The following is a 14,177-nucleotide window of genomic DNA, read 5'->3' as shown; positions in this document are numbered from 1 at the left end:
TTTTATGCATTTTTAAATGTTTTAAAATCTCGGGGCGTTACACCGACAACTTGGTATCACATGCTCGATGGTCCAGCCCTACCTGGTCAGTCCGACCAGAACGGCCTAAGGTTTGTCGACCTTACACAGGGTGTGTGATGCAATGCATGTGGTGCATAGCCACTGTAAGGTAATATGTGTGACTGGGATGCAGACCCAAACAACATAGTCTGTTGTTGCAGTGGGGTCTGTCGCAACCCCAACTTGACGTTACCAAAAAAAAGTACATATTGGATGAGCACTACAAATCCGAGCAACATGTTGTTCCTGTTTCAGTGGGTGCTGCCATAAACCCCAACTTTCCTTTTTAAACAAAAAAAATATATTATGTTGCTCGGCGCTGCAAACTCGAACAACAGAGTTCTGTCGCAACCCAACTTGCCTTTAAAAAAAAATAGATAGTGTTGTGCTGGGCACTGCAGACCCGAGCAGCACGTTGTTGTTGTCTCAATGGGTTCTGCCGGAATCCCCAGCTTGCCTTTAAAAAAAAACTATATAATGTGTTGGGCACTGCAGATCCGAACAACAGAGTTCTCCCACAACCCTAGCTTGCTTTTCAAAAAAAAAAAAATAGATAGTATGTTGGTTGGGTGCTACAGACTGAACAACAATACATGTCTCAATGGGGTCTGCCGTAACCCCCAGCTTGAATTTCAAAATAAAAGAAAAAAAAATACATGGCTAATAGATGGTTGCCATTGCCACTATCAATATAGTAACACCCCAATTTTTATAACCCCCAAAATGGTGATTTTTTTTGAAATACTTTTAAAAATTTTAACAAATAACAACAAAAAACTCATCAGATCTAAAATTTGGCATGCTACTTTACATGATCACTTGCAATTATACAATTATAGAATAAAAAATTAATGAATAATTAACCATCAATAAAATAAATCAAAGTCCATAATGTCTATAATTAATTACAATCATCCTTGAATAAAAATTTAAATAATAATAATCAGAGTCAAAAATTCCATGAGGGCAAAGAAAAGGTAGGATCAGTTCCCATCACAACCTCCCGCCTTCACATGTAAGCACCTACTCAGTACCTAAAAAACTTTAAAATACATAGGGTCAGACATAACATGTGTAACGCCCCAAATATTTAGCTTGAAAATTTCAGAATAAATTTTTTTTCTTCTAAACAACAGTGGAAAAGATTTAATAAATCCAAAGTCAAATTATTTGGACGGGTTACAAGCAATAGCACATACGCAAGGTACTAAGTAAAACAAACTCTTGCATTGAATTACTACAAGTTTTCAAATTACAACTTAATGATTTTTTTTTTCAAGTCAGAGTTCCTCAGGACATCAAAAGAAGATATGGTCACATGACACTGTCGCAGCGACGACCGCAATTGCTCGCAATTTAGTTTCCTGAAAAACATTAATTCAGAAAGGGTCAGACTACCACGTCTAAGTAAGAAGCATAATATCCATATGAATGTGCACAGTGTCATGTGTACAAGTATATGTGCAACATGTTTAGATAGAACTAATAACCATTTAACAAGTGATAAATGTACATGTCACTAAAGTCAAGTATTTCATGATATATTCCATCAACGTCAACGCACGATATAACATATGCATGAACCATATTTATATAAGTAATAACAACTTTGAAACTAATGTGTATGTACACCTGTCTTAACTAAAGTATTTCATGTAAAGAGTATATAAAGCACAAACATCAGCGTTCAACACATCATTCATAAGTTATCACAATTTCCATGTAAAGGAAAACCGATTTGGATCATGCGCTACAGAAGTCACAGCTTACTCCAACAATTTCATCATCAAGCAATATGCAACTACTTGAAGATTTTTCTTAATGTACTAACTTTATGTTTTATCTTGTTAATTACCCTGTGGGTACGCACATGCATTCGACATCGTAGCAGACCGAGACCACAATGACAATGGCTAGAACTTTTTATTTTATAACCCATATGACTAGACGTACGTATATCCAAAGGGGACAGTTCATGAGCGAGAGAGTACTCCCCAATGGCAATGGCTAGAACTTATTATTTTATAACCCGTATGACTAGACGTACGTATATCCAAAGGGGACCGTTCATGAGCGAGAGAGTACTCTCCAATGGCTAGAACTAGAATTAGGATGCACCTTGTACTTCTGCAGAATACTTGGATCTACCACCTAGGACACATTGGTAGTCCTGACCCGCTAACTCCGAGGACTGGAGACCGGGTGAGACGCCTCACTCTCACCAAAACAAAAATTGTCTCACGGAGCTTGTACCATCTACCCTTTCCAAGGTAGACCATGGGTCCGGTAACATACACCATCTTTCAGGTGTACCCAGAGCCCTGAGAAACCAATAACATATACCGTTTTCAGGTATACCCAGTATTCCGAGAAACCAGTAACATATACCGTCTTTCAGGTATACACAGATTCCCTTTCATTATTTTTATGTGCGTATTTTTTTATTCTTGTTTTGTTTGGATCTACTAACATACACCATCTTTCAGGTGTACCCAAAACTTTAGAGAAAATCCAGTAACATATACCCTCTTTCAGGTATACCCAGAATCCCAAAAAGAATCTGGTAACATATACCGTCTTTCAGGTATAACCAGAGTCTGGAGTTTCCATTTATATTACCGTGTATTAATTTAACTATGTTTTTGGTGCTAGGGTATACATATCGTACATCACTGGTTGTGCCACAACATGGCATAACCCAATTTTAACAATTCATAAGTGCTCGTATGGCATTATCAGCTTGTTGCGAAGTTGCAAACTCGATTTTAAGCTTTCACATGATCATGGCATGAAAATATCCTCATGTATACAAACTTTTGTAGAACACATAGATCTGCTAGCACGTAAACATGTCCTAACATGAAATCATGATTTAATTATATGCAATTCTCATAGCATCATAAGTGCCCATAAGGCATCACAAGGATTTAACATACTCAGTTTCAATTTGTACCGTCATGCCCCTGTAGTTTTTCTTAACTGTACTATTATAACAAAAATAAGCGTTTAACAATAGGCGGTTTACATAATGAACATGGGTCACAACATTCATACATCAACCACATACAAAATCATGTACCACATGAATACATCATTGATAAATGATATTCATCAACACGTAACACTCTCTTTATAAGCAGATAATAAAAATCATTATGCTATTTAAACATGTGTTCTGCAGTGAGTTTTTGCCAAAACCAATGTATGTACATAATAGAAAATTCCAGGCCCACTCTGAGTATGTGCATAATAGTGAGCCTCAAATGTAACACATATTTCATAAGAAAATCTTATGGCAGCTTCAGGTTCATAGTAGATTTGCAATATGACCGTCATAATTTAGATAGTAGATTTGTCTTAATTGTATCTCTCCATAGGCTTTAGTGTGACTGTCACGATTTCCAGGGCAGATTCATGTCTGTAACAGATTTGCATATGTTGCCACAATGACAATTATGTATATTCAATGACAGCCGCATGGTCATAGTGGATTCACTTGTGCTGCAATGTAACTATCATGAATTTCATGACAGGTTTGAGTTCATAGTGGAGTCACCCTTGCTGTAACTTGACTACCATAAATTTGATTGCAAGCTTGTATTCACAGTAGCGTCGCATGTGCGAAAATATGACATTCGTATTTTGGGGACATGATCCTAGCAGACTTTTCATACAGTGCTACAACCCCCACACGTTATAAGCTATAGATCCACACACGTGGCCATTCACAATAAGAGTTTGGGATACTTTAAACAAAATCACTAAAACACTTGCATGAATTAGGGGTTTGTGGAATCAATATTTTTAATTATAAGTAAATTTGGTGTGTATGGATCACAACACAATCATATGTTACCTTACATAAAGAAACAGAATACAAGAATTATGTTCTTGTATCTATATGCTGGATATATTATTTTGACAGGTTCGAAGATGTATGTGAAAGTTGTGTATTCAGGTCTGCATCTTCTCAAATTTGCTATTTTTACACATCCTGTAAGCAAACTATTTACGGTTATGAAAGTATATATATATATATATATATATATATATATATATATATATATATATATATATATATATATATATATATATATATATATATATATATATTGTATTCAGCGATATGTAGCCAGATCGCGTAAGCACCAAAGGCACTTGTTGTCCAACCTACCCAACTGATTCTATTTGATCTCATATGTCACACCTAAACATGAGTAGTAGCCACTGTATGGGACATTAGCCACACATGACATTACATCTAGCCTAACCAGACTGCCTTCCTTCTCCTTGTTTGACCCCAGAGTATGCAGATCATGTAAGCAAGAACAGTCCTCGTTGTCCGCTCTGCCATGCATGTCATGTTGGATTCATGACATCCGATATTAGGTTGAACCAGATCAGCCCAAACTGGTCGGGTTTGATCGCCCAAATCGCAGTCAGGTAAATGAATGGGTTTAATGACCCATCCCGCAGCCCGCTTTTCACACTGGCCATGATCGTAATAGCCTGGTTCACACAGATTTTAGCCTTCAGCTGCAACTTGACAGACCCATCTTCCCTAGCAGTCACGCTTGGGTAGTTGTAACAGGACTACGATGAACCCTTTTTCAGCCAATGAGTAAAAATTTACAGATTTGTTTCTGTCTCTACTGTGACCCACATGTCACAAATTTGGCTGCAGATCGTGCTCTTAGGGGATTTACCAATTCTGTCCAGACGCTAATGACATATTTATATGCTCACGGTTAGGCACAGGTTGCCATGAATTTCCTGGTAGATTCCCCATCCGTAACTAATTCGTAAATGCTCCCAAGAAATTAATAGGAGGTTACATATAGCCTACCGCAGGGAAAATCTTCCAAGTTTTCATGTGTACAGTCAAAAGACCAAACTGATAAAAATAACATGCACATAGATCACAGATGTACTGTCAACATTACTACAAATCCGATAACATGGTTTATTTTGCATTGTGATCAAAATTATTCTAGTAAGTTCGCATGTAGAAATCCATAATCTTCTAGAGAATATCCAGAGATGGATAAAATCCCCCGTGGAGAGGTCAATAACTCCAATGGATCCCATTGACAATACTGAAGGATCAGTGAAATTCCAAGATTAAGTCCAACCGGGCTGGGCAAGTTCTTACATAAGTCTGGTGGGCTGATTAATACTCCAAGATCGATGGTGTGATAATCCTTGATGAGGTTGTTTGAGGGTCAATATACCATCTGGCTGGTGGTCCACTTGCATTTTATTCTCTAAAGATTTTACAAACAGAAGCATAGGTATATATTATAAATTCATTTAGCAAGTTAGAATAAATTGAAATAAACAATTTGAAGATTAGAATTGTTTGAAAAACTAAGCTGATGAAAAGGAAATATAGCATTATGTTGGATAATTTCTTATTGATTTTTCATTGATGATAATCTAAAACTAGTGAAATATGAAATGTTTGATCTTGTGGGATCTATGAGAAATCCGGGCCAACTGGGGGAATATCAGAGTTCATTAATATAGTAAACCGTTACATGCAGTTTTGATGAGCCATAATTTTTTTTCCACCAATGTTGGAATTCCATCATTTTAGTAAGCATTAAAACTTATTTCAAGAGCTACCTGTAGCACACTAAAGGGTTGTTCACCATTAGCTTGAAGGCCATCCAATCTTGTTTATGGGGTCAAACATCCAAAACCAACTGAACAAAATGTTATGTACATCTGTAAATGAAACAAAAACTCAATATATCATGATTCATGCTAATACATAGATCCAACCGAGAATGTGGATTTCCTTTTTTTTTTGTGGTTGCCTAGGCAAAGTGTATGCATTGAAATACATATGCTCGTATAGCCATACCCAGTTTCATACCCCATGGCATTGTGCACAAACATAGGAGATGATACCCTTACCTCGTGAGAGCATGAACCCGACGGTAAGATCTTCTCTCTGGTGGACCTCCAATCCTTCCGCACTAATACCTCACCGGAAGCAATGGTGGAAAGCTCGACCCAAGTGGCTCATACGGCTGGCTTGAGAGGGTAGGCAAGAGAGAAAAAATGGTGGAAGCAAACAGGTAGGTCTCATGGCTGGGCTGAGAGAGGGTGGGCGTGAGAGAGAGAAGGGGCAAATTCCAAGGGTTCCACTTTGTAAAACCCCCTCCCAAGACTTTCGTTTTTTTTTTCTTTGTTTTCATTACAGCCTGCCCAAAACGGCATGCCATCTTCCCTTCTTGATGCCGCCTCTTTACCTTCCTCATTAAGGGATTTTCCAGACGTTCCTTCCCTCTCCCAAGTTCAATATTGAGTAATTTTTTTTATTATTATTCTATTTGGTTGGGGCTTTTCCCTTTGGAAAAAATGCCCACTCCACTTCGTGTGCCACCCCATTCTATATTTAAAACCTCTTAAATGGGAATGGGTAACATGCTCTCTAAATTCAAATTCCAAAAATATAAAAATATATTTTATTTTTATAAAAATAACCCTCTTTGTTGGCGCACAAGGGGAATCAAACTCAGGTCTCTACCATAAGGGGAAACATTTCCCACCAGTGCACCATGATGTGTTTCGTTGCAATACCTTGCAACATTAATGTATTTAATCTCGTTGTGGCTGAACGATGTTACCAACAAAAAACGTTTTACACATAAAAAGCATTATGTTACCTGGGGGATTTGAACCTGTGACCTCCACTCTGTAAGTCCATTGTCTTGACCAATGCGCCAACTCCTCTTTAGTTGCTCTTTCTTGCAACTTAATTTCTCTTATCCACTTATGACGCTTCGTCTAAATCATAAACGTTTTTCTTAGGCTTTTACCGCGAACAGGGGTCTCGAACCTAAGATGTCCCTTCATGTCTTGCCTCTTGACTCATTAACCTTTAAGTATGTTTTTTTTTCATGGTCCTCTCATTCGATTACGACATTGTTCTCCTGGGAGTTCCAAATTCGTACTTACTGCATTTTCGAAACTGATTGCGATTTAACCATTTTTGGATCTTGATTGCAATTTGACCAAATTTGAATCCATTACGATTCAATTGGATTCTAATTGGGTTTCAGATCCATCCAGGATCCGAATCCATACGTCGTATCCAAATCCAAATACTTTGTCCATTTGATCCAGTTTGGATTTCAAGATCTATTTGGATCGACTCTATATCATTTTATCGTATTTATTTCAAAGGATTTTATCCTTTACTTAGTTTGATAAGTATCAAAATTTTGCGGGTTTTACATCCTTTCTCTCTAAAAAGAATTTCGTCCGCGAAATTCGTTACAAGGATTAAGCAATTGGATTGAGATATCTTACTATATGTGTTATACTTAATGAAAACTTTCAAAATCAATTGAAATTTAAACCTTGTGTCTTATTTAGAGTCTTATTCAGGGTATGCACAATCCCTACATGGATCCCTATTCCAGTGACTATTACATGTGTTATTCCAAATGAAAACTTCAAAACGAATTTAAAATTTAAACCTCGTGTCTTATTTAGAGTCTATAGAGTCCTATTTAAGATATATATATATATATATATATATATATATATATATATATATATATATATATATATATATATATATATATATATATATATATATATATATATATATATAAAATCCCTTTTTGGATCTATAGTGTCAAAAAAATCTATTTAGTAGGAACTGATATATGACCTAAGATCCCAATTAACTCAGATAATTCAGTGGTTTAAAAGGGTCTTCATGCCTAGCTTCCCACGTCATCTACTCGAGCAACAAAATATATTGTGAGTTTCTCTATTTATCTGAACCAAAGTTGTAAGTCTGGTAGTGTCTCTAGCAATATATCAAGGTTCTCGAGAAATTATGTGGTAATATTTTTTTTCTACAACTAGAAAACAAACTAAATACTTACAGAGTTTTTGCAAGGTCGCTGGAAGGGCCATGAACCATATATTCTCGTCCTGCTCTGATACCATAATTGTAACGCCCCAAATATTTAGCTTGAAAATTTTAGAATAAATTTTTTTTCTTCTTCTAAACAACAACGGAAAAGATTTATTAAATCCTTAGTCAAATTATTTGGGCGGGTTACAAGCAATAGCACAGACGCAAGGTATTAAGTAAAACAAACTCTTGCATTGAATTACTACAAGTTTTCAAATTACAACTTAATGATTTTTTTCAAGTTAGAGTTTCTCAGGACATCCAAAAAAGATATGGTCACATGACACTGTCGCAACGACGACCGCAATTGCTCATCATTCAGTTTCCTGGAAAACATTAATTCAGAAAATGTCAGACTACCATGTCTAAGTAAGAAGCATAATATCCATATGAATGTGCACAATGTCATGTGTACAAGTATATGTGCAACATGTTTAGATAGAACTAATAACCATTTAACAAGTGATAAATGTACAGGTCACTAAAGTCAAGTATTTCATGATATATTCCATCAACGTCAACGCACGATATAACATATGCATGAACCATATTTATATAAGTAATAACAACTTTGGAACTAATGTGGATGTACACCTGTCTTAACTAAAGTATTTCATGTAAAGAGTGTATAAAGTACAAATATCAACGTTCAACACATCATTCATAAGTTATCACAATTTCCATGTAAAGGAAAACTGATTTGGATCATGCGCTACAGGAGTCACAACTTACTCCAACAATTTCAACATCAAGCAGTATGCAACTACTTGAATATTTTTTCTAATGTACTAACTTTATGTTTTATCTTGTTAATTACCCTGTGGGTACGCACATGCATTCGACATCGTAGCAGACCAAGACCACACGGGGGTTTATTATTTTATAACCCGTATGACTAGCCGTACGAATATCCAAAGGGGACGGTTCATGACCGAGAGAGTACTCCCTAATGGCTAGAACTAGAATTAGGATGCACCCTGTACTTCTGCAGAAAACTTGGATCTACCTAAGACACATTGGTAGTCCTGGCCCCCTAACTCCGAGGACTGGGGACCGGGTGAGACGCCTCACTCTCACCAAAACAAAAACTGTCCCACGAAGCTTGTACCATCTACCCTCTCCAAGGTAGACCATGGGTCCGGTAACATACACCGTCTTTCAAGTGTACTCAGAGCCCTGAAAACTTTTCAGGTATACCCAGTATCTCGGGAAACCAGTAACATATACCGTCTTTCAGGTATACCCAGAATCCCTTTCATTATTTTTATGTGCATATTTTTTATTCTTGTTTTGTTTGGATCTACTAACATACACCATCTTTCAAGTGTACCCAAAACTTTGGAGAAAATCCAGTAACATATACCCTCTTTCAGGTATACCCAGAATCCCAAATAGAAATTGGTAACATATACCGTCTTTCAGGTATACCCAGAGTCTGGAGTTTCCATTTATGTCACCGTGTATTAATTTAGTTGTGTTTTTGGTGCTAGGGTATACATATTGTACCTCACTGGTTGTGCCACAACATGGCATAACCCAATTTTAACAATTCATAAGTGCTCGTATGACACTATTTGCTTGTTGCGAAGTTGCAAGCTCGATTTTAAGCTTTCACATGATCATGGTGTGAAAATGTCCTCATGTATGCAAACTTTTGCAGAACACATAGATCTGCTAGCACGTAAACATGTCCTAACATGAAATCATGATTCAATTATATGCAATTCTCATAGCATCATAAGTGCTCATAAGGCATCACAAGGATTTAACATACTCAGTTTCAATTTGTACCGTCATGCCCATGTAATTTTTCTTAACTGTACTATTATAACAAAAATAAGCGTTTAACAATAGGCGGTTTACATAATGAACATGGGTCACAACATTCATACATCAACCACATACAAAATCATGTACCACATGAATACATCATTGATATCTGATATTCATCAACACGTAACATTCTCTTTATAAGCAGATAATAAAAATCATTATGCTATTTAAACATGTGTACTGCAGTGAGTTTTTGCCAAAACCAATGTATGTACATAATAGAAAATATCAGGCCCACTCTGAGTATGTGCATAATAGTGAGCCTCAAATGTAACACATATTTCATAAGAAAATCTTATGGCAGCTTCAGGTTCATAGTAGATTTGCAATATGACCGTCATAATTTAGATAGTAGATTTGTCTTAATTGTATATCTCCATAAGCATTAGTGTGACTGTCACGATTTCCAGGGCAGATTCATGTCTGTAACAGATTTGCATATGTTGCCACATGACAGTTATGTATATTCAATGACAGCCGCATGGTCATAGTGGATTCGCTTGTGCTGCAATGTAACTATCATTAATTCCATGACATGTTTGAGTTCATAGTGGAGTCACCCTTGCTGTAACTTGACTACCCTAAATTTGATTGCAAGCTTGTGTTCACAGTCGCGTCGCATGTGCGAAAATATGACATTCGCGTTTTGGGGACATGATCCTAGCAGACTTTTCATACAATGCTACAACCCCCACACGTTATAAGCTATAGATCCACACGCGTGGCCATTCACAATAAGAGTTTGGGATACTTTAAACAAAATCACTAAAACACATGCATGAATAGGGGTTTGTGGAATCAATTTTTTTAATTATAAGTAAATTTGGTGTGTATGGATCACGACACAATCATATATTACCTTACATAAAGAAACGTAATACAAGAATTATGTTCTTGTATCTATATGCTGGATATATTATTTTGACAGGTTCGAAGATGTATGTGCAAGTTGTGTATTCAGGTCTGCATCTTCTCAAATTCGCTATTTTTACACATCCTGTAAGCAAACTATTTACAGTTATCAAAGTATATATATATCTATATATATTATTACTATATATATATTTTGTATTCAGTGATATGTAGCCAGATCGCGTAAGCTCCAAAGGCACTTGTTGTCCAACCTACCCAACTGATTCTATTTGACCTCATATGTCACACCTAAACATGAGTAGTAGCCGCTGTATGGGACATTAGACGCACATGACATTACATCTAGCCTAACCGGACTGCCTTCCTTCTCCTTGTTTGACCCCAGAGTATGCAGATCATGTAAGCAAGAGCTGCCATGCATGTCATGTTTTATTCATGACATCCGATATTAGGTTGAACCAGATCAGCCCAAACTGGTCGGGTTTGATCGCCTAAATCACAGTCAGGTAAATGAATGGGTTTAATGACCCATCCCGCAGCCTGCTTTTCACACTGGCCATGATCATAATAGCCTGGTTCGCACAGATTTTAGCCTTCAGTTGCAACTTGACAGACCCATCTTCCCTAGCAGTCACGCTTGGGTAGTTGTTTAACACTCACTGTAACAGGACTACGATGAACCCTTTTTCAGCCGATGAGTAAAAATTTACAGATTTGTTTCTGTTTCTACTGTGACCCACATGTCACAAATTTGGCTGCAGATCGTGCTCTTAGGGGATTTACCGAATCTGTCCAGACGCTTATGACATATTTATATGCTCACGGTTAGGCACAGGTTGCCATGAATTTCCTGGTAGATTCCCTATCCGTAACTAATTCGTAAATGCTCCCAAGAAATTAATAGGAGGTTACATATAGCCTACCGCAGGGAAAATCTTCCAAGTTTTCATGTGTACAGTCAAAGACCAAACTGATAAAAATAACATGCACACAGATCACAGATGTACTGTCAACATTACTACAAATCCGATAACATGGTTTATTTTGCATTGTGATCAAAATTATTCTAGTAAGTTTGCATGTAGAAATCCATAATCTTCTAGAGAATATCCAGAGATGGATAAAATCCCTCGTGGAGAGGTCAATAACTCCAATGGATTCCATTGACAATACCGAAGGATCAGTGAAATTCCAAGTTTAAGTCCAACCGGGCTGGGCAAGTTCTTACATAAGTCTGGTGGGTTGATTAATACTCCAAGATCGATGGTGTGATAATCCTTGATGAGGTTGTTTGAGGGTCAACATACCATCTGGCTGGTGGTCCACTTGCATTTTATTCTCTAAGGATTTTACAAACAGAAGCTTAGGTATATATTATAAATTCATTTGGCAAGTTAGAATAAATTGAAATAAACAATTTGAAGATTAGAATTGTTTGAAAAACTAAGCTTATGAAAAGGAAATATAACATTATGTTGGATAATTGCTTACTGATTTTTCATTGATGATGATCTAAAACTAGTGAAATATGAAATGTTTGATCTTGTGGGATCTATGAGAAATTCGGGCCAACTGGGGGAATATCAGGGTTCATTAAGAAAGTAAACTGTTACTTGCAGTTTTGATGAGCCATAATTTTTTTTCCACCAATGTTGGAATTCTATCATTTTAGTAGCATTAAAACTTATTTCTAGAGCTACCTGTAGCACACTAAAGAGTTGTTCACCATTAGCTTGAAGGCCATCCAGGCTTGTTTATGGGGTCAAACATCCAAAACCAACTGAAAAAAACATTATATACATCTCTAAATGAAACAAAAACTCAATATATCATGATTCATGCTAATACATAGATCCAACCGAGAATGTGGATTTCCTTTTTTCTTTGTGGTTGTCTGGGCAAAGTGTATGCATTGAAATACATATGCTCGTATAGCCATACCCAGTTTCATACCCCATGGCGCTGTGCACAGACATAGGAGATGATACCCTTACCTCGTGAGAGCATGAACCCGACGGTAAAATCTTCTCCCTGGTGGATGTCCATTCCTTCCGCACTAATACCTCATCGGAATAAATGGTTGAAAGCTCGACCCAAGTGGCTCATACGGCTGGCTTGAGAGGGTAGGCAAGAGAGAGGAAAAATGGTGGAAGCAAACTGGTAGGTCTCATGGCTGAGCTGAGAGAGGGTGGTCGTGAGAGAGAGAAGGGGCGAATTCCAAGGGTTCCACTTTGTAAAACCCCGTCCCAAGACTTCTATTTTTTTTTCTTTGTTTTCATTACAGTTTGCCCAAAACGGCAGGCCATCTTCCCTTCTTGATGCCGCCTCTTCACCTTCCTCATTAAGGGATTTTCCAAACGTTCCTTCCCTCTCCCAAGTTCAGTATTGATTGAATTTTTTTTTATTATTGTATTTGGTTGGGGCTTTCCCCTTTGAGAAAAAACGCCCAGTCCACTTTGTGTGCCACCCCATTCCACATTTAAAACCGTCTTAAATGGGAATGGGTAACGTCCTCTCTAAATTCAAATTCCAAAAATATAAAAATATATTTTATTTTTATAAAAATAACCCTCTTTGTTGTCGCATAGGGGGAATCAAACTCAGGTCTCTACTATAAGGGGAAACGTTTCCCACCAGTGCGCCATGATGTGTTTCATTACAATACCTTGCAACATTAATGTATTTAATCTCGTTGTGGCTGAATGATATTACCAACCAAAAACGTTTTCTACATAAAAAGAGTTATGTTACCTAGGGGATTTGAACCTGTGACCTCCACTCTGTAAGGCCATTGTCCTGACCAATGCGCCAACTCCTCTTTAGCTGCTCTTTCTTGCAACTTAATTTTTCTTATCCACTTATGACGCTCCGTCTAAATCGTAAATATTTTTCTTAGGCTTTTACCGCAGACAGGGGTCTCGAACCTAAGACGTCCCTTCATGTCTTGCCTCTTGACTCATTAACCTTTAATTATGGTTGTTTTTTTTTCATGGTCCTCTCGTTCGATTACGACATCGTTCTCCTGGGAGTTCCAAATTCGTACTTACTGTATTTTCGAAACTGATTGCGATTTAACCATTTTTGGATCTTGATTGCAATTCGACCAAATTTGGATCCATTATGATTCAATTGGATTCTAATTGGGTTTCGGATCTATCCAGGATCCGAATCCATACATCGTATCCAAATCCAAATACTGGGTCCATTTGATCCAGTTTGGATTTCAAGATCCATTTGGATTTCAAGATCCATTTGGATTTCAAGATCCATTTGGATTTCAAGATCCATTTGGATTTTAAGATCCATTTGGATCGACTCTATATCATTTTATCGTATTTATTTCAAAGGATTTTATCATTTACTTAGTTTGATAATTATCAAAATTTTGCGGGTTTTACAACATGTCTCAATAAGATAAATTATACTAAACTTAAAAAAAAATTATGAAACAAGAATCTCATCTAATTTTTCA

Source organism: Nuphar pumila, chromosome 1 (assembly GCF_984573655.1).
Source record: "Nuphar pumila chromosome 1, dmNupPumi1.hap1.1, whole genome shotgun sequence".
NCBI classification, from domain to species: Eukaryota; Viridiplantae; Streptophyta; class Magnoliopsida; order Nymphaeales; family Nymphaeaceae; genus Nuphar; species Nuphar pumila.
Note: the sequence above shows the minus strand (reverse complement) of the source record.